The sequence below is a fragment of the Lagopus leucura genome, unplaced genomic scaffold, assembly GCF_019238085.1.
Source record: "Lagopus leucura isolate 7727_CA_CO unplaced genomic scaffold, USGS_WTPT01 Super-Scaffold_797, whole genome shotgun sequence".
Taxonomy (NCBI): domain Eukaryota; kingdom Metazoa; phylum Chordata; class Aves; order Galliformes; family Phasianidae; genus Lagopus; species Lagopus leucura.
The window spans coordinates 3,449,197-3,476,568 of record NW_024962259.1 but is presented as its reverse complement, the minus strand read 5'-3'; the positions used below and the strand labels follow the sequence as shown (position 1 = coordinate 3,476,568).

General features: G+C 41.7%; 1 protein-coding gene across 1 annotated transcript in view; it reads left to right on the top strand.

Annotated features, from left to right (window-relative positions):
- Positions 1–4,720: 4,720 nt before the first annotated feature.
- The window catches only part of TOM1L1 (target of myb1 like 1 membrane trafficking protein), a 157,084-nt gene continuing 134,432 nt past the window's right edge, over positions 4,721–27,372 (top strand). Inside the window, exon 1 of the mRNA XM_042865097.1 lies at positions 4,721–4,845. The gene's annotated coding sequence lies outside the window, so the exon portion shown is untranslated. The remainder of the gene's footprint in view (positions 4,846–27,372) is intronic.

The following is a 27,372-nucleotide window of genomic DNA, read 5'->3' as shown; positions in this document are numbered from 1 at the left end:
GATTAACTGTTCAGTGAGTGTTTCATGCCTAAAAAAGAAAGGGTAATAGTAACTTCTCCCTCATTTCACATTCTTTCCCCTCCTTGCTGATGACACATAACTGATAACTTTGAAAGCTTTTCTTAGGCATATGTGCACATTGTTGTCTTTGCTGACTGTTCATCAGTAGTGGGATGCCTGGTGATATATGAGCACATCAGAGCATGTCCCAATTTTTCTTCTGGTTTTGGTGAGTTTTTCCTTAGAAGATAATGACGTCTCAAAAACTGCTTCCCTTTTGCAGGCAGTAAAAAAAGTAACCTACCATGAAATGAGCTTGAAAGGTAGAACGAGTGGACTCCATTACTTCTCATCTACTGCTTTTAGCATCTTCTGGTTCAGATGCTTTCTGTGTTTGTCCCAAAAACAAGGACTAAAAAGTGGCTATGATTAGGCCTTTTTCCCTATGCCAAGCTGATTTTCTTACATATGCTCATGTCCTTACTTGAGTAGTTTGAGGGAGAAGTACAAAGTATCACCCACCTGTGATAGTCATGAGTTGTCGTTTCTTTCAGTTCAAGTTGCATCTCTTCAATTTATAGTGTGCTGTTAATATTTGTGTCATACACACGTAAGGGAAAGAAGCCTGTTACCTGAAACGTCTGCAAAGATTGCATCCAGGTACTGCTTTGTCAGTGCTGCGTGACTTGTTTGCTGGAGGTGGGGGAAGGGGAGGCAAGGGGTGCAATCAGTACTTGAAATTGTTGTAACGAGTGAGAGGTATTGATGCCTGTAAGAGACAAAAGGAGATACTTTCTACCAAGTTATTTCTGCGTTTCTGTCAGTTTGGTAGGGCTCATTCTCTGACCACAGCTCATAACTCCTTCACTTTATGGGCTTCTAACCTACCTGCAGAAGGGAGGCAGAAGCAGCTCAAATAGCTCTTATGGAGCTTTATTTTGAGAATGGGAGATATTCTCTTCAGATGATGTTTCTCCAAAACATCATATGCACTGTCAGAACTGCAGCTTTCGTTAGAGAGACACCGTGAAGCTTCACTATCTAAGCACGCTAACTGTTGCATATGATGCAAGAATTTTATTTACACCTCGTCACTGCAGTGCTTATTCACTTCCTTTAAACCTATTTTGAAAAATTAAAGGAGGAGCGTTTTCCAGGATTTTAATCTCCAGTATTCCCCTTGTGTCTGACAACAACAGGTTTTGGGGGGCATTTTTTTCAAACTGTAATTTTGTTACGTCCCTCTGTCTCACTGAAGCCTATAATCTGCACTGTGAATTGGCAGCTTGCCACATGCAGCAGATGGACTTAAGCACACTTCTGCCAGGCAGCCTGCTTGTGCACCAAGCCCTGCATGTGTGGCATCCATTTCCTAACCAGAATTTCAAAACAGCTGTCCGTGGAGGACTCCTGTGTCTGTACTAACAAGAACTGCCAGGAGCCCCACAGTTTGGGGTATGGTTTCTATCTGAGCAGTTTGAACAGTTTTAATATGCCCCAGATTGGAGCAGTGATCTCTGAGCTCTGTGGTCTGTAACAGTTTGCAGGAGGATCATCCTGCAGGACAGTGGAGGTTTGTGTCTAATGCAAATCCACCTAGCTGTGTCCACAAAAGTTGCTAAAGAAGGTGAATCAGATGCCTTAGTAACCACTGTACTGTGGTTCCAGGAGTTCCTGAATCCCGCAGATGAGACAGAAATGTAAAAAGTCTGTTTGTACGAGTGGGAATTTTCAGAGGGTTTCAAGGGAAACAAGTTGCAGCAGTAGCTGGAAGTAAGGAAAGGTGCATTATCAGCAAGTGGCAGCTGGCAGCAGGTGCCGGGAGGGAGGAAGCAGTGTTCCTCTCCAGTGATGCTTCCCAGCAGCTTCTTCAGACATGTTCCCTGCTGTGGTACAGAAGCTGGCATGTTTGCCCGCGTGGCTTTCACCTTCGTTCATGGATTGGTTTTAATGACTGTGCCCCATACTTTTCTTTTATTGAGCTTTTCTCCTAATGAAGACACAGAAGTTGAAAACCTCATTCTAAAAAATATTTTTACTTCTCCGTTCAATTAATCTAGCACAGGCTGACCTTTTGTTACAAATAATGACTTGAATTTTCTCAGGTGTTATGAAATGGCTGTAATGAAGGCACAGCGTTTGTCCTTTGGAAGAGACAAGGAACCGGCTGTTTCCATGTGTAGCTGCATCTAACCAGTGAAGTCTCAAAAAAGTTGAAATGATTGCCCTATTCTGGATGTTTTTTTAATTTAATTTTTTTTTTCTTTTCTGGTGCTTTTACTCTCTGAGGGTGAATGGCATTTACAATAACTGATGTTTTGCTTCATCTTTCCTTCTCTAAAATACATTTTTCTGATCAATTTTGCTTTCATTTTCAGTGGTTCTTTTTGTGATATGCAGCAGATTGTACCACATGGTTTCCTCTGGTACTCATCGTGCAGAATGGAAAACTGGGATGAGCAGTTCATAGTGAGGTCAATTCAAATCCATGGGGTCACATTCTGTGGCACTGCTTGTCCCACAGCAGTGCTGTGGACGTGGCCACCTTTTCATTCAGTGTTTTAGACCATCTCCTGAAGTACATCTTTATATGTACGAGATGTTAGTGATCGTTAGATGTCCAAAAAGTTTGGGATGGATTACTTTATGCTGTTTATTTGTATTCACCTTTCATTTTGAAGAAAAATCTCAGATCTCTAAGCATCACTTTTCATTCTGACTTGGCTTGTGTTCCCTGTCTCTGTAAATCTCCTGTACTGGCCTTGACTTAAGATAGATGGAGGGTGACTGTTAAATTGGCTCATATTAATGTGGGGACTAACGAAATGTGCTGAAACTACATCAATATGTTGAAGCTATTACAGTGCACTCGTAGAAAAACAAAGTAACCTGAAGGTGCTGTTAATTTTACATTAAGAATGCATCAGGGAATGAAGACCAATCCATTTTACTTGGATTTTTTTGCTATGATTCTAAAAGCAGTTTCACCAAGATCAAGCCAAAGCTTTTGAGAGATCCTCATCACTTCTGTGGGTCTGCAGTCTTTTTTCTTATTCCTCATGCAAAATTAATTAGTAAGATTGGAAATAATTTTACTCCTAAACAAGAAAAAGATGTATTTTGGGTCTACCCCGATGTCTGCATAGAACTTGCAGAAAGACAGAAGCCTGTGTAATTCTGTGCAAGAAGCAAACACTGAAAAAAAAGTAGTAAAGTAAATAAATGAGAAATATATTTGTATTTCTTCCCCTGACAGTTCTTTTAACTACTGGTGCTTTTTACAACAAGAGATCAAAACTATAGGGAGGAGTGTGACTTAAGACAGAAATATCCTTTAAAATTTCATAGTTTATTATGCGTCGCTTTCGACTAAGAGTGAATTGCACAAAAGCTGTCCCTGTGCGTCAGCCTCTGAAGGTGAAAGGCAGTTCTTGCCATAGGAGCCTGCAGGCTCAGTGCCCAGCTTCACAGGAACAGCTCCCTCTTCCTCTCTTTTTTAGGGAGAGCCATTTTCCTTACTTAGTTCTAATGATTTTTTTTTTTTTTTTTTTTCCATTATCAGAGTATTTCTAGCAGTTTCCCTTCCATTTTGATGCTACAGCATATTCAGGCATAGCTGGGATGAGGCTCCAAACAGCCAATGCCTTTGCCTGGGCACAAAGGAAGCAGTTTCCTTGGCAACCACAACCCCAGAAAGGTCCCAAAACAGCATTTCCACCTGCCTGAGATTTCTTTTTAATTTAGGAGTTTGCACATCGGCTTTGCGTGGAGAATTGGGTTCTGTAGCAGGGTTTTATTCATAACAGAAGTTGCTTACAGGAATAATATAATTTTTGCATATGCATTTATACATTGGACTGCTGGGCTTACAAGAAAGACTGTCAATTTATGGAGTGACAGCGGATGCTACAGTAGCGTGTGTAGGATTGAGGAAGGACACCCAACACTAAGCTGCAAAAATTAAAACACCGCAAAGGAGCAAAAAAAAATCTATCAAGAGAAGAATTAGCCCGCTCCTATGCAAGGAATTATGAGATTGGGGAAACTGCCAGGCTCGCATACGTCTTTAGTTTTGTTATTAGATTGTCAGCTGTAAGATCAAGCAGCCCCAGCAGCTGCCAGTGACAGGCAGTTGGAGTGGGGCTGAGGCGTGTGGATGACTGGAGGGCTTGGGAAGCAGCAGGAGCTCCCGGCTGCTGCTGTGGTGCTGAGCTGGTGGCCATGTTGGGCAAGCAGAGCCCCTCAGGTCTGCATGAGGCAGACACCCAAGGATGCTCCCCTGGCCTCAAAATCTCCGCAGACTGAAGAGACACAAACAGAAAAAAATGCCACAGGTGCTGTAGCAGTGAGCCATGAGATCCAATTCTCACATGACTGACTCCTAAAAGCCATTTTATGTCAAGGCACCAGAGCCGTCTGAAGCCTAACTGTGTTTACTTTGCTCATGGCTTTCAAATATCATCAGAGGTAGTTGCATGTGGAAGGAACTCAGCTTTTCTTTTTGCCCACCGTGCTGTGGAAAAGCAGGAATGTATTTTTATGGACAAAACAGCTGTGTCACACAGGTTCCCCTGGCCTGGGCCCTGCTGAGGGGAAGCCCTGCAGGGAGCACTGTGCATTGCACAGCAAGGAACGGAGCTGGGGCCACGTGAGGTGCATGGCCTGAGGGAGAGGAGGGGAAGGAAATAACCCTTGAACTCCAAATACAAGTGCAAGCAGAACATCGCTTGCATAGGCAGCAATGCCTATGAGAGTAAAACATTCTTTGTGGTTGTAAGCCAAACCTAGAATACAGCAGAAAAGCCTGCAGTCAGTGTTCCTTAACAAGACAGATGTTCCTCAAAGGTATGTCACCTTTCCAAGTTGTACTTTTAGTTTAGTTTTGCTTTCCTAACAAGGAAGATTTTCTCTGGTCTGACTGGTGCTGTTGGTGCTTCTGCTGATGCTTATTTCTGCTGTGAAGTTGTTGGGATTTGTGTGTAGCAGCAGTTCTCCTATTGCTGTGTGGGCTGGAGTTTACCAGAACACATTGGGAGGGTCCTGCAATCACTTAATTGCTCTTTGGGTGTTAGATTCCTCCATCAGATTGTTGTACTTTCTTAAATGTCCCTACTTCTGTGAACTGGTTGTCCCAAGACCATTTGCCTGCCTAGATAGAATGTCTCCTTCAGATTTAAGAGAGACACGTCTTTGTGCAGCACATGGGCATTCAGATCTGAAGGAGGGGGTTTTTCAGTCACTGCTGCAACACGGAGAAATAGCAACAGAAATCGTGTTTTATTGCTTTGCCAAAACAGTGTTTATGTTATAAATCTCTACCTAATATTTCCCTTTTCATAGGCTGTACCTCGGAAGGGGCTGCTTGGGCTTTTTAGCTTTATATATTGCAGACAAATAGCCCTTCCAGCTGCTCTGATGAGTGTCTTGAAAGCACGGGTGCTAACCGAAGCAGCTGAAGGTGATAACAAAAACTAAGTGGTGTCACTATCCCTCCTCCACCTGAGTTCCCCGTAGCCAATTAATATTTCTTGTGCTTGAGTGATGAGGCTCAGAGTGCAGCTCTGCTTAACAGGGAGAAGAAAAATTCTTCCCAGCTGCAGCAGCTATTTCAATCCCTCTTTGACAAAGATCTTTTGATATGACACTCTTGCCTTCCTGGAACTGCTGGATCCCACTATCATGGAGGTGTATGTCATCTTGTTAGGAGACTTCATGACCTGGGCTATGTTGTTATTATCTTAATAATTAATATTTCACAATATAACTCGTTCTGCAGTGAATGAAATAAAGACCACAGCCTTCAGGTGTGTGTGGAGGGAATCTTTTCCTAAGCCTGTGCTTAGAGCATGCTTCTAATACCCAGTGGAAACGCTCTGTCAACAGAGAAAGATGAATGAAAAGGGAGAAATTTTCAGGTACAAAGAAGTTAGAGCTCTGTCAGCTTTCCAAAGCAGTAGCTTGATTACCTTCTCCCATCCTGGTCACCCATATAAAAATGTTTATTCATTTCATATGTTGCTTTAGTGAAACCTGTAAGTCTTCAAGCTAAATATTGGCGATCTCCACATATTAATGTCATCTTCTGGCTTACAAATTAGTAAAATGCTGCAAACCTGATGGGTTGAATTGTTACATATAAATCAAAGAGAACAAACTAATGAGGAAGAGAGCAATGACCAGCCTAATGGGAGGGTCAAAAAAGTAGCCCAATAAATAAAGGGGAGATTAAAGTGTCCCCATCAGTGGCAAGCTAGCATGTACACATACTGTTGTCAGTTTACCAGCTGAGCCCCTGCACAGCTGCTGGGGATCAGAGGGGCTGTGTAACGTTCCCAGCTCTGCTAAGGGTGAAAATAATCAGTCTGAGCTCCCAGAGATCTCTGCTTCTCTGGCAGTCGGCCCCTGACTTCTCTCAATCTCATTTATCCTTGCTGGAAAAGCAAGAAAAACAGTGCTTGCCCGTGAGAGGAAAGATGAGTTGCTTGCTGGGTTTTGCCTGAGCTCGCTTCCCCTGTCACATATCCTCCTTGTAACCTTGAGCAAATTGCTTGGACAGTGACATCCCCATACAGATTTTGTTTGAGAGGTGCTAGGGTGAAAAATTCCCACTTCTTCCTCTCAAAAGTGTTCTTTGTAGGGACTTTAGTTTCTAAAATTCTTCTTGTTTCGCCGAGTTTGGCATTTTGCTGTACAGAGAATTCTCACTGGCTGAGCTGCTTGGTGCTTAGCTGTGCTTCGGTCTTGTTACTGATGAAGATGCTTGGCTGCCTTGTTGATTACAGGGATATAAAGTTAAATGTTACAGTTACATGATGAAATTTTTTATTTTTTATCTCCCCTCCCTCAGTGCTGCATATCCTCATCCAAAAGTGCAATAAGAGCTACCAGCACAGCTCTCTTTTTGTGATGCATTAAGGACTGATATGCTTGGTACTCCATATGTATGTAAGGTTATGAGGATGCAGCAAAATAAAAATATCACTCCTCCGCCTTCTTTTTGGTAGGCTGAATGTCTTCCAGCTGCATGTCTGAAGGTACACTTTCATTAATTCTTCATTATTTCTCCTTCTCACAGTATTCATCCTCCACCTTCCAGGCTGCATTCATTCATTTAAATGTGGCATGCACAATTTCCTGTATGATTTTGCATCTGCAGCCTGACACAGTAGCAGTACCCGTTGGATGGAAGGTGCATTAACGAGCAATGCACAGGACCTGAAATTTCCTGTGGCAGAGGAGGGCACAGTGATCTTCCCAGATGAGTGTGGTGCTTTGTTTGTTTTTTCTGGGTTTGTTTTCGTTGTGGTGGCTTTTTTTGTGTGTCCCTCTCCCATCTTCTGAGAAACAAGGTGTGCATTCAGCTTTGATCCTGTAGCACGGCTATGGATGGTACATGTGCTGATTTAGTCCTAATGTGGCTGTCTGCAGTGCTCTGAATTCTGATAACTCTCCTGAACACCATCTTAATATCTTCCTTCTGAGGAGAGGTGGTAGTGACTGAGCATTAGGAATGCATATAAAGTTGCCTTCCAAATTTCCTTGCCTCTTAGATTTATTCTGGTAGCAATCTAAACAAAACTGTCACGAAGCTCCAGCTGCTGATTTCTGCATTGTTGACATCAGCATATTTTTAAAGCATTATAGGTGTTGGAACTAGATGAAGGCTGAACTTTTAGGCAAAAGATTTTTATCTCTTTACTGCCAAACAATAAACAAGCAGTTCAGAAGTTACCTCCCTGTGGACAGTGCAGAAATGAACAATGCTGCCTGTACCATGAACTGGAAGCTCTTTGCTTCCCCTCTGCTATCTAGAGGCATTTTCAGGTAATTTTCAGAGGTAATTTTCATGTTACTGAGGACTTGTAATTGATTATAAATGCTATTGGACAGTGGCTGTGTAGAGTTGGAAATAATGAATTAGCGCAAATTATTAAGGGTTAATGATATCTGTTATAGCTGCAGGGTTCATTCTAAAAACACTAAGCAATAGGAATGGTTTCACTTTTTGCATTTTCTGAGTACGTTCTATGAGAAGTGTGATAGCAGTGAAGATTACAGCAGGTTGTTTTCCAATTTAATGCTTTCTCTTTTTGGATGCTCCTGTTTTTCTTGTAGTATTATCTGATACCTCCTGTCATTGTTTTACACGCCCAGATAATGCATATGACAATGCTGATTAAAAAAATAAGTGACTGGGGAGGCTGGGGAGTGACCGAGAGGAAGGAAGTTGATGGGCAGTAAGAGTACAGCAGGTGATGTCATGTGTCCCAGAAGTGGCATCCTGCCAGCAGGCACCATTACTCTTTCTGTGCTTCAGTGTTGAGGTTTTGTATGTAAGCACTCTGATCAGAACTACTTCTGAGAGAATGATCGAGGCAATTGGCTATGATGAGAGCGGACATCACAGAAATATGATAGTGAGAAAACAGATCTTTTGTATCTTTATGATTTCATCCTTTGTCATCAGAACCTTTGATAAATTTGAGAATTTCAGTGTTAAGAGCACATATAGTAGAGATGTAGGAAACATTAGAGATGAATTTTAAAAAATTTATTGAACGTAAGCTTTAATTTCAGCTTCATTGTTGACACACTCTCAAATCTGGATCTCTTTTTCCATCCTTCAAAATGTGTGAGGAGGTGGAGGACAGATTGGTACGAGCAGTAGCTGCTAATTACAAAATGCACGTACTATAACCCGCAGCAATTCGTCCATGCAGTGGCATTGCTGGAAACATTGCATAGAGTCGATAGAAATCAAAACAGCATTGACTTTGAGTCTGTTTTTAACGCTGATATCCAATTTAAATAAATACCAGATGGGACAGAGGCAGTTTGTCTAGGTAATTACATTATCCCCACTCGCACAGTGCTGCACTGTGGCTTCAGCAGAGATATGCATGGAAGCGTCCGACAGCTGGGATGCTTCCACAGTGGAAGAAGGAGAGGCAATCCCAGCCAAGGAGGTAACAGAGGGAGGAAGATGTTTCACCCCATGCCCAGGATTTTGATACAGCCTGAAAAAGCTTTTGAATGTGCAGAAATTCCTAAAATTAATGCAAAAAAATCCATGTAAAAAGAAATGCTTGGCTAAAATTTCCTTCTATGTGTGAAATTGTAAGTATTTCTGCACACAGCAGAAGTGGCTTGGAGCTTCTGATGCCTTCAATTTATAGTAGTGGAAATGAGAAAGGAAGCTCAGCGTAAATTGAGAACCGACATTTAATTAGTAAAAATCCAACTAGGAGCGAATCAGTCCAACTAATGTATTTTAGATTTCTTACTTGAAGACATCAACTATCATAGAAATTTCATTAAACATGATTAGTTTAATTATTTTGTCCTTAGTAAAGAGTGCTAATTAACTTGAGTATGATAAATATGCATCTGAATATCATTTTGAAATCCCTACAGATCCTAATTGTTCTTAAAGACTGAGGTGTAGATTTTGCTATCATAATCCTTTTAGGAGTAAAGATTTCTTCAAGGTTCAAAGGTGAAGAGTTTTTCCCCTGAAGAAAGAGGCAATTTTTGAGCAAGATCTGAGATGAAATTATGAGGGCTCTGGAAATAACCTTGACGTATCTTGTACGCAGCCATGGCTTCTGCCTGTGAATTGAGACCAAATGAAAATCTGCAGAGGGGGATTGGTTACCACTAACCAGCAAGCAGCTCTGAATATGCAATCAATCTGTACATAAAAAAAGCATTACTTATCCTCGAAGATGGGAAGGAACAATATATGGCAAACCCTCTTAGCATACATCAGGCTGTAATTTGGGACCGTTCTTTTGTACTCACAATGGAGAGATGATCCTCCAAAAATCATTTTAAAATGCTGTATGCAGCCTTTTCTGGTGAGCTGGAGTTCCTGGTCTCCCTGACTGCTTTCTATAGATGTGTGGCTCTCTCTGAAGTCAAGGCGAAGAAAAACGAGCTTTCTCTGGTAACTTTTCCTTTTAAATGAACCTTTGGTTTTACCCAGAAAACTTGCTAGAACAAGCACTTTTACATTCAAATAGATGTGCTAATGGCACTATTAGGTTATTTTTTCTACCGTTTCCTTGGTTTCCTTACAAGCATAACAATAAATTAACATAGATGCAGTTCCTTAATGTGAGAATGAAGTCAAGGTGTGCTAATTAAAAATGAAGTCAGTGTAGGTGTACAAAGGTGCTTCATAGGTTTGGTTGTTTATTTTCCATTCAAATCTCTACATGTCAGGATACATCACCTTCTAATCCATGACCCTAATCAAACAAAAGCAAGCCTGTCTTCTAATTAACAAAATAATTTCCCTTGTGGATACAGATGTTGCTGTAAATCTAAGATAAACATCGATTGAATTGGAGTTCAAGTTTTTGAAATTTATTTTGGAATACCTGAATGTATCGAGTCTGTAAGGAACTGCTAATCAGTACCTGAATGGATTGTGCTTCTTCTGTAGTGAAAAGGAGTGTTTTGTGTAAGTTTTTGTATTGGTGCTAGAAATAGTGCATGACCATGTTGTGGCTCCAAAATACTCTTAGTGCTCAAGTTGATTATAAATAGAAAAATATGAGTCTGATTTTTGTCAATGATTTATCACTAGAGCCTCTTAAAGTTGCAGTCATACAGGGGGCATGAAAAGCAAAGAGAATCTAAGTGTCTTGACTTACAATGATAATGAGTACTACAGTTTGCTGGAGTAGCTGTAAATCAAATGTACTGTAGCTATAAAAAGCCCATACGACATGTGGATATGATCCTGGACTGCTTCTGCAATACAGAAGCTGTGCATACAAATGAGAAGTCATCCATATTGTATTATGGGGAAGACTGCATTATGGAAACTGGAAACGTGATAATAGGAAGTTGTTTTTGGAAAACTGCTGAAGCGGAGCTTCACGGTGCTGGCACCAAAACAGGGCAATTACATTTTGGATGTCAATATCAGTTAAAAGGAGGACATGCATTAAGGAAGGAACGTGTGATCGTTAGGAATATAAATTAAACTAAACTGCAGATGAGAGGGCTCCATATTTTATCTTCATTTTAGGCTGATTATTATTCTTTTCCCCATCATTATTTATTTTGCCTCATACTTTAATACTTTTAACCTTTTTTCCTTCTTTCTCGTGGTCTGGCTAATGCTATGAACACCTTCCTCAGACATGCTGAGCTTAACTGAACTTTTTAAACGAAGAAAGCTTGGAAGAAACATTTAAAAATCAATGTATCATACAAAACACAGACCTGAAAATGAAGAAAGATGGACAATACTGAGACTGGAGAGAATGGTAGAACCTCACCAGAAAACAGTTGTGTTTTTTTTTTTCCAGGAAAAATATTCCTAGGGATTAAGGCAATGGCCAGGACTCAGAACATGCATTTGGTTCCTGATCCTGTCATAGCAAGGCAATCTGCTCGAGTCTGCTCTCCACCTGTAAAAGCAGGGAGTTCCTTCCTCTCTCCCAGTTCCTATGCCTTCTTTAAGTCTTTAATTGCTTTTTAAGGTTTGGTTCTCATAATGCACACTTAATTTGCATTCTGATGGCATTTGGTGTCTAGGAGTTAATTCTAGTGTTTGGTGTTATTGGGACAATATTTAGTACTATCTCTGGTTATGGTAATAGCAATGTTTTGTTTTTCACCTCAGCATAATGTCAAAATAAGAATGGGAGTGTGCTCCTAACCTTGTCTGACATGATCTGTCCTGTAGTGGCTGTAGACTAGATCTAGGGAGAGAACCCTGACTAGGGGCACCATGACCTGGACTGTGTCCTCCTGTGACCCTGCAGGCCGGTTCCCTGCTGCTCAGTTTCTCAGGATGTGGATCAGAATAATGGCTCTCTGTAGTGTGAGGTCCCTGTATGACCCAGAGTTTTGCTGAGTTTGGACGTATGATGGCAGTTTTCTTTGTTAGGATCAAGGAGGGAAACATGCCTTTAGATCCCTCTGTTCAGAAACCAGCAGTGCTTGAGATATTGTTCACGCAAGTTCAAGTTGAGACAGTGTTGTAAGCAAATCAGAATCATATAGTCATAGTTGGAAAAACCTTTCAGATCATCAAATCCAACCACACTCCTACCTACCACCAATAAACAGTGTCCCTTACGTGCCATGTCTACACGGTTCTTACATACCTCCAAGAACCACAGCTGCTCTTCTTCCCTGGACAGCCTGTTCAATGGCTCACCACACTTGTGGTGAGGAAATTCCTCCTAGCATTTATTCTGAACCTCCCCTAGGGTAGCTTGAAGCTGTTTCCTCATGTCCTGCGTTCATGCATAAATTCAGGATTTACCCCAATGTCCTTTTGTTGTTTGTACCAGTTAACCCATGTGGGGTGGTTGGTTTTTTTCTTCTTTTTAACTGCCCTTGCAGTACTCAGAGGCAGACACAGTTATTTTTGACTCAGTTTCTTCTCTGATCTGAATTAAAAAGTTGTCTCAAAGGCAGAAAGGCATGCTATCCATCCAGAAAGCCACTCAACCCTAGCTGATTATTTTATCAACACATGCAGACAACTAAAACAGCCACTTAAAGTTGTTGCAATTGAACGCTCAATTCACAGATTAGTATGTCACAAAGTAATTGTTGGAACATGATTGTGCTGTATCAGGTAACATGAGTCTAATTTGATTTAACTATTAAGCCTCCCTTTTGCTCGAAATGCTGGCTTTTGATTCACTTCTCACATTTGGAAAATGCCGATAGACAAAAGCTTGCACTTCAGGGAGGGACACCTGAAAATATCAGGTGTAATACGTAGGTGATAAATCTGTTGGGCTCTTTAACAGCTCTATTGATTTTTGTCTGGTGGTATTTCTGTCAGGAAGAGACATCTAATCCAACTGAAAGTGATGTTACATATAGCCATAGCAACAAAAATCAGAAACTTCTTATCTGCATTGAGTACATTTATGTACTATGCTCACTCCTTGGGTGCTGTTCTCAATTACACTGTAGAGCTGAAATAACACTCTCGTTCCCAGAGGCCAAGTAAATGTTATCAATATGTTTATTAATGATTAATGGGAGCCATGTACACTAACTCCCACAAAACATGAATTCCCTGATTAATGGAACATCCCAGAATTGAAAGGGCCAAATTCTGACAAATTGCTTCTCATTGAGCAATTTTACGTATGTTCCCATTGATTTTCCTTTCTGGGCACAGCAAGCACGCTGGGAAGCAGCCTGGGGCTCCATAAAACACCTCAAAGTAGCTGTAAACTTTCAAGAGTCATCTTCAGGCTTTCACTTGCATCCCAGTATTCGCTCCCACTTGTCTGGGCTGACACCTGACTGCAGTGTGAGCCCCCCGTGTTCTCCTGCAGTGCTGGTGGTTCCATTCCCACACCATGGCTCCTGTGCCCAGCAGACACGATGAGTGCCGTCAGCACGCTGTGCTGTGTGTTCTGTGTGAACCTGGTGGTGATGGCCAGTAGTCTGGGAATAGAAGTGACGAGTGCCTGCAGGAACTGTTTGGGAGAAAGCTAGCAAATTTTACTATTGGAAACCTATATAGTGGTAACATCAAGTTCCTAAGTCCTAATTTATCTAGCATTCTTTGTCTTCCTTAGCTCATTGTTAATTGAGAGTAACTGAGTGGCTCTAATCTGGTCTGTGTTGACAGGATGCTCTCTTCCACCTGGGTGTTCTTTAACAGACAATGTAGGCTTATCTTTTTCTTTAAAATCTATTGATGTTATTTACTTTCTGAAATAGCATTAATCTCCTGGGCCTCTTTATTTTCACGCTAGAGCTAGTTGGCAAGGATGGATACCTGTCACGACTTAACACACACATCAAAATGAAATGGGAATTTTGCTATACATCAGTAACAGTAAATATTGAAATATTGAAGCCATTCCAACAAACAGTTAAAAAAAAAAAATCTCTCATTGCTCGAGTCCTTAAAAGAAAGCATTAAAAATGATTGAATTTCATCCTTCTTGCTGTCACTTCTGCTGGTCACAGAAGCCGGTGCCGTCCCAGCAGTGAAGCTGGACACGTGCAGATGGAGTGTGGCTGTGCCTGCCTGTGCCCACACAGCATTGCTTGCTCGTGGAGCAGCTCTGAGAGCATGCGTTGGTCAGGATTCTGCCCACCAAATCCCACTGCCTTAAAATTCTGATGCCTCCAGACTGATTCCTCAGTGGGCTTGGATGAGAGAAGCTAGCAATACTAAATTCTAAAATCACAATGTAACATTATTGTTTCCTGCAGCATCAGATGACTTCTTTAGTGTTATACTGGTACCTGGCATGGCAAATTATGATCTCTAATAAGGGTGAATCAAACAAAATACATTCATTCTAATAGTAAACTGATTATATTCTGATCTTCTAAAGTTCTGGGTGGTGATTGAATACAGTCAGCCACCTGCAAATGTGTACCACCAGGATTTGTCGTGTAGGACCCTCATGGCCTCTGTTTTCCACCGAGACTGAGCCACCCCTTTGTTTTCCATTCCCTTCCCCTAGAGCAAGTGTTTCCCATCCCTTTTTCCTATTTCTTTTTTGTCACTTTTGTTTTTATATTCAAGCCTATACTGTAGTCAGGTTTCTAGAAGAGTGACAACCGCACAGTGATATATAGTTATCAAAGTTACAAAAATACAATTGTCATAAATTAGGTGTGAGTGGAAATAGGCATGAATAATAATACATCATTCTAAAACACAGAAATGTCTTGGAAGCTAAATATGGATGAAAATACCTTTGGTGACAAAAAAGGAAATTCCACATTCTAGCTGGTGCCAAAACCACTTTGGGCCATGCTCCAAAGTTTGGCTTCATCTGCCTGCAAATTCCTGCTGTGAAGTTGAGTTCCACTGAATAGCTATGGATTTGGGGAAATGGGAAAGGTTTTTTGTTTGTTCCATAAATGGCCAGAGGTTTTGGTTTTGTAATTCTTTTGTTTTAACATAGCAATAATAGCATACTAGAAAGATTTGATTAAATGAAAGTCAGTAATAAGCTATGACTGCAAAGACACTAGAGCTCTTTTTCTCAGAGACACTCCACTGCAGTGTAAATTCACTGACTGTACAAAGCAGCAGTGCTTGTGAGCAGTGCCTCCAGCAGCAGCAGCACAGAGCTGAGCCCAGCACTGCTGGGAGAGGCATACAGGGAGGATTTAGCACCACCAACCAAAAAGAGAACTCACAGTTTGAGTTGTTACCTCCATGACTGGAGTGAGAGCAGGTGTTCATGCCAAAGGATACAGTGTGCACGTAGGCTGTGATATATAAACCTGCAGGTGCACAGCACTTCTTGGGTGATTTAGTTTTAGATATATTCACGCTCATAATTAAGATGAATAAATTAACTGGTGTGAGCTGGAATGCAGAGCAGGATAGAAGAAGGTATAGACATGGGTGGAAGAATAGCTTTTAAATCATTATTACTTTTTGGAAGGGAAGGTCTAAGAAACAGATGACTGGATAGGTGTTCATAAACATTGCCAGGTCATTAGTGAAGGTATTAAAGAATATCAACCACCAGTAACCAGATAACATTTGAACTCCAGGCTGCTGACCAGTCTTCCTTCAACCCAGACAGTTTTTGACCAACCTTTCAGCTCAGCATCTCTGCAGCCTGGTTATGCTGTGGAGGGAGTGCTGAAGGCCAGACGGGAACGTTCGCTGTGTTTTCCTCATCCACCAAATGTTGTAGAAGGCAATCAGCTATGACTTACTGGCGCTGTATTGGCTGTTCCAGATCACTGCCTTGTCTTTCATATGCCTAGAAATGGCTTTTGGGAAGATTTGTTCTTCAGTCTTATCAGGAAGAGATGCTAGGCTGACTAGCCAGTAGTTCCCCAAATCTTCCTTCCTCAGTTGTTTGGGAGCAGCAATGGAACTACCTTAAGTGGAGCAATTTGAATAATGAGATTACCTGCAGTCCTCCCTCTCGCTCCCCATGTGTTATACAAGGTTCTGCAGTCACTCTGTCCCCAAGAGGCCATATAGGTGCTGTGCTTGCAGTGGTGACTGCAAGAAGTAAAGATGGTGTTAGGACTATCCAATTACTACATGGCCTATGGAAGCTGAAATATGGGCAAGTAGAAGTGGCATTTAAATCCTAATGAATATGGCAAGTGCCCTATAAGGGGGAAAACTTAAAGTCTCAGTAGGGAAAAGTAGGGGGGGGAGGGGGGGGAAAGGAAAGAAACTTTATCCCAGATAATAAGCTATTTAGGGAAAACATGGAGTCGTTCTTCAGATACCTGTTACACACAGGAAAATGTACAAAAGTACAAGAAAATTCATGAATATAACTGATAGATCCAGACAGTGAGCAAATACCCACTCCAAAAATGTTAGTCTGCCATTTGAATGGGCACTCTGCAGTGAGCTGAATGCTGATGAAAACCAGAACATAAACCTGGGGCAACATGGGAGAAGCGGGTGGGGGAAAAGCAATGCATTTATCTCATCTGTTGGAAATCTGCTAATGATAGTAGATGGTTCTCCCTGCGATGCTGTTGTTAAAGAAAAGGGAATGCCAGATGGTTTTGTACGAGAGACTTGCATGTGACTCTTTTTCTTCTTTCTGAAGTGTGCAGGATGCAGTGAGCTGCTCATTGTTTGAGCCTTTGAGAGTGGGTCTGGGGGTGGTTCTGAGGCTGAAGTTCCTGGCTTTACATAAATCCCTGGAAGAATTTCTGGACATCACATGAAATGTTTATCAAAGATGAATGCCCGTGGCAGTAGAAATTAGTGTTTCTGAGAGGAAGGGAGCCAAGGTTTTGCTCTGGGTAAATACCCAGCCTCAAGCCTACTACAACATAAAGCAAGATGGTTGATGTGTGCTAGCTGTTTGCAGAACCAAAGATGCTTTTGCTGAAAAACAGAGCCCTCTTCTGTTAGCTGGCACTAATTCCAGAGATTATAGCTTTATGCATCAGCAGTTGAATGGAAGCATATTTACAAACACTGAGAATTCATCCATCATCAGGCAGTGATGCACGCACACCCATGCGTGGCAGTAATTCTGTTATTTGTCTGTTACCTCCTCCGAGAATCTAACCCTTTCCTTCAGTATTCACTGCCAATAGTTTTGGTGCTACGGTTTGTTTTGCAGGAAGCTCAAACCATTCCTGTCCCTTTTCTGCATTTGAATTGTTAATGTGGACATTTCAGCTCATTATAACTCTGAAATGTTTCCTTTGTTACCAGTAACTGACAAACCTGCACACACTGCTCAGAAAACATAAGAGCTAGTTCTAGGGTTGTATTTTGCTCACTGCTGTGCACAACAGTATGCTCTTACCTTTGCTAATGAAGTGTGTCTTTAATGAACACAATTAGAGCTAGGCAAACAATGCAAAAATATTTTCTATGAATATTCATCCAGTCTGAAATGAATTCCTTTCAGTTATGTTTGCACCATTCATTGTTCTCCTTTGGTGAAATCTTCCAAGATTTAATCTTTGATGCTTGAGTAATGAGGAGAGAAATTAAGTTTTAGCTCAGGAGTTGTCCTTCTAATGTTGCCTAAGTTCTCTCCTCTCAGCACTTGTGTGGTGAAGCAGTGCTGCACCAGAAATGTGTATCTAGACTGAGTTTGGAGATGAGACCAGGCAACGTGGAGCCAAAAGTAGGATTTTGCAGTTGAGCAGAACCCTGACGGATGCACCTATGTGCACAGTACGTTGAGAATTAGTATTTCATATTTTGACATTTAAATAAAAAAGTATAATAACCCTTCAGCTTATGGGAAAGGCCACTGGATAATCCCAGATAACGCATAAAGCTGAGGGGTTAGTGATTTGATTTTAGATGTTTTCCTGACAAGAAAATCAGCAGCAATTAAACCAATTATGAACTCTACAAAACCATGATTGTGGGACAGCACAAAGGCTGTGCTGAGGATTGCACGTGGGTTTTGGAGCCTTTATGCCTGTGCCTCTGGGGCCACGTGCAGTCCCAGGTGTAGTCAGGGCTGCTTGGCAGTGAAGCCCCCAGCTGGGCTGTGGTGAGCGAGGATCTGTGCATCAAGCGCTCTGGTTGCTGTCAGTGCTCACGTTTTGAAGGAATCTCTAAATGAAGCAGATATTATCTGGAAATTATAGGGTTGGTCCCCTGTCCTCTCATTCCTCTTCACGAAGCACACATCACAGCTTCACTGTTAAATTTCCCTGAAATTTATTGGAGGAAAAGATTTTCTTTTAAGTTCTTTCTCGTTCTCCTCAAAACCCTCCTGTTCCTAAAACATATCTCAGGCCCTGCTCAGAGCCTTCCTGATCAAGACAAGCCTAGATTCACTTCATGTCTATACTGTAAAAGAGGTACAATAATTGAGATAAGCAACAAAGCACACATCAAGTACTTCCAAAGCAAATGGTCACTGGTTGATGCCTGAATCAGCTCCGTATTTGAAGTCGAAGGGCTTGGGATAGGGAGAATACTGAAAGATAAATAAGAAGGCCTCACCACAAATACAGAGAGCTGTTATCTTGAGGGCTTTGGGAATTAAAGCGTAAATCCAACTGCCTGATGTAAAAGCCAGGTGTGTAAAAGCAGATTATGACGCATTTCATACGGAAATCTCCATCAAGGTCACTTCGAGTTATAAACCATTTGGGTTTTTTGTTTGTTTTGTTCAAACACTTCCTAGTTCTCAAGTTCAGAGGCATTCAGGATGTATGACCTGAGAAAAATATGCTTTATTCTGCATGGTGCTGTATCTGAGTAGAAAGAAACTCAGCGCAGCAAAGGCGGAGATAGTTTTAGATAGCATAGTACACAGCTGCAGAAATCCTCTTAATTCAGAGCAATTATTGAAATGAAAAATCTAAACCTGTTCTGGCATCACTTTTCTCGCATCTTATTGCTTGCCACCTGAGGAAGGAGGCTGACACCCTCTGTGCTCTCACCTCCTGTCAGGCAGCTGCAGAAAGCAATGAGGTCTCCCCTCAGCTGCTGCTTCTCCTGTAACTTTTGAGTGTTAAACATGAGAAAATGATTTCTTTTTTACCTCTACTGACTGGGTCTGCTATGCTGGTGTTGGCAGTGTATCCTTGTGCACTTGTAAACATGTACAAATATGCTTACATATGTTTGTTGTTTTTTTTTTTTAAATACAAATTAACAAACTTAAGTTTCTTAAGTCTGATCTCTTAAGACTTGGAAGCATGTGGTCAGGAGTGCCAGGTAGCTTCCCAGTCAAAACTGTGCCCCTTTTAATGTCTGGCTAAAGACCAGAACCAAACCAGGAATTAGTTGGGGAATAATTGCAGTAAGAAGCCATGCTGGGCAGTCTGTGGCTGAATGAAATGCAAAAAAGAACTGCAGCTGCAAGTGGCTCTCCCTCTTCCCATCTGCAAACTGATGGCTTCATGCAGTCATTAGCAGGGATTTCTCCCAGTTCTTTTAGCACACATTTTTTTCCTATTATGTACAGTTCTTTATTCATCACAGTAGGTCTGCATGTATGTATCAGGGTTGGCAGAGATGCAGTGAAGGCACCTTAATTAGCCATTAGTGTTCTCACCTTTCATTTTTTGTAGTTTTGCCTCCAGTGTCAAAATCCACAGGCAAGGTCATTCAGGATGAAGAAGTTGGGGGCATTTGCTAGGGGTCATACACTGCTATTCTGCCCCAGAATGAAACTTTCTTCAGTCTAATTAACATGTACATTTGCTGGAAGGATAGTTTTGTAAAATCCAGATGAAGTCACTGAAGATGCTGCAGACAACTCAAGCAGTCTGCCAACAAAAGGCATTTTTATTCCAGCTAATTATTTTTTAATGATGCTATTAGTGATTGGAACTCACCATACACAGCACCCTCCAGATGAAGATCTCAGCAAGTTTTACATACTTGGCAATATGAATATGACTGTGATAATATGAAGCTTCATACCATGTGGGCTGCTAAGGGAGTGAGGCTTTCTGTAGGCATTTTATCCCCAGCTAAGCCAAGTCACACCTGGGCTAATGCACTGGTGCCAAGTCAAACTGCAGCAGGGGCACAAAGCTGGAACTTGAAGGTCCTGCAGATTCATGCCCTGATCAGACACTGCTCCCTGGTTGATGCCATCACTTGGTTTCGCTCCCTCAGGGTGTTGTTTGCCATGCTTGCCTGAGAACCTCCATATACAACTGAAGTCCTGTGCCCTTCTCCCATAAGGGAAGGGAAGCACCAGCCTCCTCAAGGCTGAGTAAGCAATCACAACAGGGAAGAAAATGTTTGCATGTAGTCTGCCAGGGGTTAATTTATACTGCTTCACCCAGCAACAGACAAAAAGCAAACAAATTGTGATTTTGCAAAACATTAAACTGATGAAGGAATAAAATAAAACCTAAGGAGCTCAGTCCACTCTTAAATTGCACAAACATTGTATGATCTGTGTTACCCTATATTAGTTAAATTTATGATTAGAAAAGCTGGCTTTTCAGAGGTTTCAAGAGGAAATGGGCTCAGCTGGACTGAGGATGAGAGAGATGCCTGGGTCTACTTGAAAAGCCAGAGGGCTTTTCTACAGTAGAAGCTTCTTTTCAGAGCACCAGAGAAATCTTTAGGGATAAGAAACCGAACCTGAGTACAGGACAAAGAGTTGTCTGAGGACTTATTTATGTGCCTGGGGCTAAGACTGTGAATGAGAAGGGCCTCTGTTGAGTACAGCCCTGCTGACTTGGAAGATAAGGACCTGCCTCTTTGTCAGTGCTTCCTGAACAGAAAAGCCGGCAGCTCTGCCCAGTCCATTTCTTCAGAGATGACCTTCTGTTCCACATCTTCTCTTTATTCAAATCTGTGCAAAGATAAAACCTTGGTGCATAAAGTTGCTGAACTGTTGTCCTTTCCATGTTCCATGAGCTGTTCCTGTGTTCCTGTCCATGTCTCAGAATTTAACTCTGAGGTTTTATTTGGTGGTCAGGCTGGCCACAAAGCAATTTTACTCTTCTGCAGTACTTTGTTTAGGCAGGCACTGACATGTTCTTCCCTGCTGCTTTGAAGAACAGACTTATTCAGTGTTAGAATCTGTGCAGGCAAGGACAAATTTCTTTTCTCACTGAGTTTTGCAGTGGTGCTTCAGTTTCTAAACCTTTTTTTGTCCTTAAGTCGTGGACAGACGTTCATGTATACAAAGAGAGGAAATATTTTTACCTTGAAATTTTGCTTCTGTGGTCTCTGGAAAATGAGATTCAATAGTCATTAATTAAAAAAAAAAATCATTTTGAAGCTATGGACGCAGTAGTTTTTCTTTGGTTGTTAAATTGTTTTGTTCATCTCTGTCTGCACTTGAAAGATAAACCATAGGGAAAGCATTGCTGCAACGTCTCCTTCTGCCCAGCTGGTTCTTACCTTTGGTATCAAAAGAAGCGAAGAAGGAAATGAGGTAGTGTGAAACCAGCCTGCTGCTGATCAGACAGCGGTGGGCTGAAAGGAAGTGCAAGGTCTGCGAGCCTCACACTCAAAGAGGGTTGAGTCCTGCCCTCTCAGATTAGTAGCAAAACAAAAATCCAACGTTTAAGGGCTGGCAAGAATTTTTTTTCTTCCTTTTTGCTTCTTCAAGCTGGAAACAAGGGATTAGAGCTCATTACTGCTTTGCTGGGAAAATAAACCCCAGTTGAACAACGGATGTAAATTATCTCAGTCCCTCTGTGTGCATGGCTGTCAAAGCTACTGACTTCACAGTGACTGGTGTGCAATCCAGTACAGCCAAAGAAAGTGCTTGCTTTAGGATTCTTGCTGCTTTGGCATATGTTGTCAAGTCAGTAGCTGGTGGGGCATAGTGCCCAGGATTGATTCTCTCCTTAGTGGGTACTAAGTCATGTAAGCATATGATTTCTATTCCCTAGCATTGTCTGCAATTAAGAAGCCTTCCCATAGCTGTGCAGCCTGCTGCACGTGTCTGTAATCTATCAGATACCAGACCTGAAGTGCTTCTGTCTGCACGTTTGTGTTCTCATATGCACTGTAATGCAAAACTCCACATCCAGATAACTGGATGAGATCGGTGCTGTACCTGGCTCTGAAGTGACATTAGCTGTATTACACTTACCTTCTGAAAGACAGTAGCACAGCTACACAGTAAGCTCTAAAAAAAACCAGAAAGTCTTCAAAATGTGTGTTTTAATATCAGTAAGCTTCAACCCACGTCTTCTATGGGAAAAGGTCACACCAAGTGCTGTTAAATATAGATCCAGAACTGTGTGAACAGGAGCTTTGCAGTGCTTCAGCAGGGCAGCAGCGTGTAGGCTGGACTCCAGAGAAGTGATGTGAGCTAACTTACATTTGGTCCTAACACCGTATTTTAGCTTAGCATTGCAAGGCAGTTTGCCCAGTTAGTTGGGATTTAATTGCTCTATGTTTTTAAAGCAAGCAAATCTTGACAGGAGCATCTGTGATTAAAAATGGACTGAAAATGTCAACTCTCTTGAAATTAAACAGCCTGTCTTTTCAAGCCTTTTTATTCTTGGAGATCTGATTTTGCTCTGTTGTGCCAGGTCTAGTTCTCATGAGCTTATATGAAATTACAGTTGGAGGTGAAGGGCAGGTTTGACCTCGTGGCTATCATTGTTCTTTTTCATGCCACGCTTGCAAACACAGATAACTCTGGAGAAAAACGTGAGCCTCCTGTAATTTTTGTTAGCAGCTGAACCATATCACATTTCTAAAGGCCCTGAAAGCACACTGCTCATCTCTCTCCTATTCTATTTTTAATGTAACTTGAATGCTATTGACCCCTTAATCAGGATATCCTTAATTAGAAAATCTACTTAATTGGGACATCTTCCAGGGAACTGAATTAAGCTTAGTGGTATTTAATTATGTTGCTTAGGGAAGGTTTAGTTTATATTCTCTGCACTTTCTTGCCAGTGAGTTTAGGAGTCTGTTCTCTTGTCTGACTCAAATACTGCTGTGCTGGGACAACCCCTGCCAACCAAAGTGAATATTGCTCAAAGCTGACCTTTAGCATTGCCAGAGCATCTTGTTTGGTTATGTGCAAAACAGGATCCCTGGCCAGGGTAAAATTCACCACTGCTAGAGCTCAGAGCAAGCTGATGCATCATTTCTGTTCTCAAAATGAAGAGCTTTGGAGACTGAAAGATTGCAGTGGTGTTATAACTCTGGGGTTTAGCTGTGGGTCCCCAGAAGCACTACAGAAACTTCAGTACACAAGCTAACTTTCTGTTTTTTTAATGCAGTTCCTTGCCAACTAAAGCTGCATGGAGCATATCATATACAGCTTGATCTGAGCTTTAAATTGGATCAGGAGGTGTAGACCTGTTTGATACAGAAACTTATATTCAAATCCATGCCTCGGTATTTTTCAAGGTTGTTGATTATGTCACAGTATGATAGCACACAATTCAAATGTAAAGCAGGGGGGAGGGAGCAGCTTAGATGTATTGCTTCTGACACTAAAGCCACACGTATGACAGTGAAAAATGAGAATTCAAGCATCAGTGCTGCTGCTAGAATTAATTTGTGGTTCACAGTGTGAACTGCTGGTGTGTGATGACCATGTACTTATGTTAAAAATCTGTCATTGCAGTAGAGCAGTGCTGTAGTTAACTAGGTCCATCTTCAAATGAAAGCATCATACTTTCAACTAAAGCAGTTTGTTCTTAATTGCTGTACTTTGATGTCTCCTCCAGTGGAACATACCGTGTCTCTTTGCGTCACTCAAACCTTAGACATTGTTGAATGGCAACGCTGGATTTTTTGCCAGGATTATTACTTGTTTTTCATTACATAAGGCTAAAATACAGAACATTAGAGCTTCCCTCAAGTTCTGCCACGTACAAGAACTCTAATGATGGGAATGCATGTTAAATACATTATTTAAACAATATTTCTTCGAATAAGTTTTGTGGCATCCCTGGTTTCCTCCATGTGCTTTTTGTAGGTAATTGTCTGGAGCTGCCAAAATCACTGTAAGCTTGATTTACAACTGGCCAAAGAGCAGGTTGCACTGAAATGAGTTAGGCTGAGAAGTTACACAACTGCTGAGCATAAGCAAAGCTGAAGGTCAGACTCAGATCCATTTCCAAACAGCCACTTGTGAGCACAGCCTGCCTGTTCTGAGACATCTCTGCCCATTTTTTCACAGAGGTTGTCCCGTGGATAATAAAGGGCTTCCTATCATCATTAGCTTTGAAAAGTACATTCAGCAGTGGGCAAGAACTTGGGCTGGGCTGTCAACCAGATTGGTCACACCATATTTTCCACAATACTCAAGTGAGAGCAGTAACCGAGCTCACAGCACCTTGTGCTCTGACTTACCTTTAAAAAAATCTACCTTTCAATCCTTACATTCTGATTTTCAAAAACAGCATTTAATGCTGGTTTCAGAGATGAGTAATTGTGTTGAACCTGGTCAGATCAGGAGCTGAGGCAGGATCTGTAGCAGTGCAGGAGGGAGGTGCTTTGGGGAGAGCGGCCCATCGGACCCAACACCAGGCTCACTGCAAGCCGAGGCTCCTTCTGCTCCTGCAGTACAGATTTCTGGCAATTGCAAGCACAAACACAGCATGGATTTGCATAATTTCATCCTTGGTTATGCACAAGTGGTGCATAGTAGATATTTACAAATCAGGATGCTTTCCAGACATCAACACAGGTCTGCGTTTGGGAGGTGGAGTTCCGCTGGTTTCATTTTATACAACGAAGGGAGAATATTTGAGAAGTGAAATGAAATGAGGTACAGTATGGATTCGGTGCAAATCTTGACACTGTAGATTGTTATATGAACCCTATTCACATGGCCTTTATGGATAAGATCCAAAAGAGCTTTGTACATTGGATCTCGTAGTGCTAGGTGAAGCAGATTACTGCTGCTCCAGCTGAAAGCAGAGCTCTGAATGAGTTTTCATCTTGGAAGCCATTTCCACAGCTAAGCCTCTGACTCTGGCTGTGTAAGGCTGGGAACAAAAGGCTGGAAATCTTTGGTTTTAACGCTGTTTCTGCTCATCATTCATTCTGTTCCCACTGGAAATATTTCTGCAAATCAAAATATGTTTCTGAAGTATTCAGTATTCCACACCAGTTCTGGAAAAAAGAAAAAAGAGATTGAAAATATTTTTTTCTTCCTGAAACAGAGTGGGTTTAGTTTCACTCAAATGTATTTAAATAGGACATTTGACTTGATTAATAATGATTTCTGAAGAATTCACAGGAGTGATTACAAAGAGAGGAGGAATTTCATTTCTGGGAAATTTCACGTTGTTTTGGAAGAAAGTACTTTGGTTTGAAAAATCCCTTTTTTTTTTGTTTTGTTTTCTTATCTAGATGTGGAGTTGGGAATGATGCATCTCACCTTCAAAAAGAATTAGATACCCTGCCCATGAGCAGCACAGTGTACATGATATCACTTGACTTTATTTTTTTATCCATGACAATATTAGAAAAGACCAACTCTTAAATTAAACCCTCAAGGCTACTTTTTTGTTATTATTTTTAAACCACTTTTTAAGAAGTGAAAGCCCTCGTTCCCTGCAGCGAGCGCTGGGCAGCAGCAGAGCAGATGAATGGTGAGGCTGCTTCAGCTCGCTGGCAGAACCCGGCGCTGCAGAGGGGTGAGCTGGCACCGGGATGGGTTAGCTGAAAGCAACCACCACTGGGGGTGGGAGGAAGAGAGCACAAACAGGACTTGCTGCAACCTCAGAAATGCAGCAGGCACTTCCCCCTGTGCACTCTGGGTGTACTTGTATGTTTGGTAGAGCTGGGTACATCCTGGGGGAAGGAAGCGCTTCTCCCTCCAGCTGATCTTCGGTATATGCCAAGTGTTTGTGTTTGCCAGAGCTGTGATGGTGACCCTGGCAGTTTGCTGTTTCCGTTTACTTCTCCTGTGCGTTCTGTCAGTCAGGTTTCATTTGCACAGGATCCCATCAGAAGCACTCTTGTGGCTGCGTTGCAGGGTGCAGGATGGGCGTTTCTGGGCCAGCAGTGCCATCTCCTCCACTCTCGTGTGCAGATTTTCCTGCTTGGCCTCATTGCACCTCTTCAAATTTTAGTGACCCTATATCACACCATTTTCCCTCAGGAAATAACTTCTATTGGAGACAGAAGAAAGTCTTAGCTCTGTGGATTGCCCTTTGCCCTGGTACAGCATGTCAATAACTCCCCTAGAATAGAAGCTGCTCATAAGCTGCAGAGGCAGAATGGAGTCCTAGGATTTAATCCCGTGACTTGCTGCTTTGTTATTTAAAAGGCATTCTGTAGAGGGAAAGATGTTTCAAAAGTTTAATACTTTGTAGAGATAAACTGTTCCTTTTAAAGTCATTGTTGTCTCAGTCTGATACATCATCTCTGAAGAAATAATTCAAAACACTTTTATTTTTGTCTCCATGCTGCCTTCAAGTAAAATATTTAACGCAGGCCACATGCTTCAATTCAGAAGAGATTTTGTGAGGTTAGGGCTGACATCTGCATTTTTTTTCTCAGATTATCCTATGTATGTGTTATAGAAGGTCAGAGCAAATGCGAAATGCTCTTTGGAGAGAAATAGAGACGTTCAGCAAGGAAAGTTCAGGTCAGCGGGGAGCTTATGGCTGAGTGCCCTGGTTCTCCTCTTCCAACAGAGGTAGATGTGTCCAGTTCATGTGATGTTGTGTTCATTAAAAAAAAAAAAAAAAAAAAAAGTACCAAAAGTAGTCATATACCAAATGGGAAAGAAACAAAAGAACCCCCACCTATAAAAGAGAAAGAACAACGTTAGGCCATCGCAGTATTCAACATCAGTGGAACAGCTGTACAGTAAAGGAAATGTCTAAACAAAGAGTAATTTGAAACAAAAGAAGACTGACTTGTTAAGGGAACAAATTGCAATGTTTAATGTTATCAGAATGCTTTTATGTATGTCTTGAAATGAAGTTTCCTTGAAACACACCTGCTGAGAAAACTATTTCTAGCAAAATAGCTCAGAAGAGAAACTTCTTTTGAGGGTCTGGAAAGGATTGAAAAAATGGACAAATCACAGTCTGGTTGCTGCCATAGCTGAGCCCAGTCTGTGCTGTGGCATGTCTTGTGTTCTGTCACAGCTTTTAGCTGTTTTGGGGTTTGACTCTGAGCTGGTCTTGCTGCCTCAATACAGCGATGGGTCTGTTAGGTCTCTGAAATCACCTGAAATTAGTGGGAAACGGGAGGTTTTACAGCTCACTGGGCAGCAGCTGTCCAGTGGTGTCATTTTTGTCATCTCTATCCAGCCAGATGTCAGCTCGAAAGCTTGACAAGAAGCACATCAAGTGATCAGATTGCCTGTGCCACAAAGCACAGCTGTGTGCCAGGAACAGGCCTGAATCCTGGATCTCCTCTTGAGTCAAGCAAAGCAAGAAAGAGTTTGGGTTCCCTCTGTGAACGGCTGTGGCCAGAGGTTGGCACTGGTGCTTTGCAGGCCAATGAGCAGCTTTCTGGTGTATAGTGCCAGC